Here is a 1,965-nt window from a genome sequence, read left to right as displayed (position 1 = left end):
CACTGAGAGCAACTGACACCTGCAGAGAAGGAAGAAAGGCGTTTCTTCATCCTAACCAGAAAGTTCCATCTCACGTTCCATTACAGTTGTGGAACACCGGCCAACAGAGTCCTGTAAAACCTGGTCGCTTCAAGCAACAGCAGGATTGCCCCATTCCACCACCATTTCTTAGGATTCCTCTCTGAGGCTGATGAACACCAGAGTAGTGAAGGGGCTGGGGCTGGCTCAGTCTCTTAAGAAGTTGCCATCACGCTGAGCCGACCCACTTCCAGGCTCATTCTCAGGCTGTTAGCCAACCTCAACTCCCCGTGCTACACGGGTCTCTGCGGAGGCTAACCTGAGTGTCTTAATGACAAGACTGGTGTTCTTCCACAAAGTGATGGGGCAGAGAGAAAGGAGAGGGAAAGGCAGTTAAGAAAGCACGCCGGTGAGAGTGTCCTAGATAGAATCTACATCATCTGTTCTCTGGTACAGGAAGAGACATGAAACCATCCTGATTTATCCTGTAGATCATATATTACAGAATGAAACAACGAAGACGGTGAACGCCGAGAAGTGTGGTTTGCCAGGTACACTTTAGGGGCTGGCTACCACCACGTATAGAATGAAAAGAAAAAAATAATACCCCAAAGCATTAGAGATAAGAGATATGAAAAAAAGAAACCCGAATAGAAATTAAAAATAAAAACTTTTCACTAATGCCAAAAGGGGCCAAATAGTGATTACCGATCATTTAAAATATTGACCAATTTTTTAATGCTACAAATATCAGTGTTTGAGAACAGAGGCCCGTTATCAAAAACTCAGTTCAGGAGCTTCCTGTCCTGTCTATTCTCTTGGCTGCAGAGAAGAGCGATAACCGTAGCTACTAAACTCTGTTTCCTCCACACCATTCTCTGAGTTCTGTGTGCCTCACCCAAGTTACCCCACCCCTCTCTGCCTTGACACATTCAGCTGGATGTTGATTCAGAAATGTGACCACCCGGTCAGGGAACCGTGGTGGGAGAGAAGAGAAATATGGCGCATGGTTTCTGAGGCCAACAAACCTAAAATTTCAAGCAAAAAAAAAAAAAAAAAAAAAAAAAAGCTGGATATGGTGGCACACATCTTTAATCTCAACACTCAGAGGCAGAGGGCAGGCAGATCTCTGTGAGTTTGAGGCCAACCTGGTCTCCTGGGACTGGGATTATATTTATGAGCCATCATGCTGGTTCTGCGAATTGAATCGGGTCCTCTGGAAGAGAAGCTAGTGCTCTCAACCACGGAGCCAACTCTCCAGCCCCCACCGCTCCTGATTCTGAAAGGGTATTTTTTAGGTTTCCCACCATGCTTTGGGAATGCAAGATACCAGTGGAGAACAAATCTGATCTTGCTTCCTACCTCCATACACCAGCATCATGGTAATTGATGTGGGCGAGCCTTCGAAGAGTAGGTAACTTTCAGCCTACCAAGAGAATCCCATTCCCTCATCAGTGATGTTGATCAGGTTGTGATAATAAAACATGATCTTTTGACAGGGAGATAGCACCTCATCAAAACAGATGCATACTCAACGGTAGCCTGGAACGCGGTTGACTATGCAAACTGAAGAAGAGCGGTTGCTGAGGCTAAGAAGGAAGAAAGGGGACAGATGAATCTCATAACAGCTACGGTGAGAGAAAGAGTCCATAACGATTTTTATTTATTGCTAAGAGAGAAATTTAATCCTTCATTTCTACAATCAATGGGATAATAAGTCGATTCTGTTTACTGGGAAGAGTTTGATGCATATGGCCTTCCCTTCTGAGTCTGATAGTCACAATCAATCAGACCTCCTCCCAAGCCAAAAGCACGCCAGTGGCCCACAGTTCTGAAGTTTTTTTCTGAGTCCCTTTGATGTTATCAGAGCATATGGAATTTGTGTTGTCAGCCATTTTCTTCCTGTCAGGATAATTCATTGGTATCTCTTCAAAGGGGTTGCTTTTT

This window comes from Micromys minutus (assembly GCF_963924665.1).
Source record: "Micromys minutus genome assembly, chromosome: 13".
NCBI classification, from domain to species: Eukaryota; Metazoa; Chordata; class Mammalia; order Rodentia; family Muridae; genus Micromys; species Micromys minutus.
Note: the sequence above shows the minus strand (reverse complement) of the source record.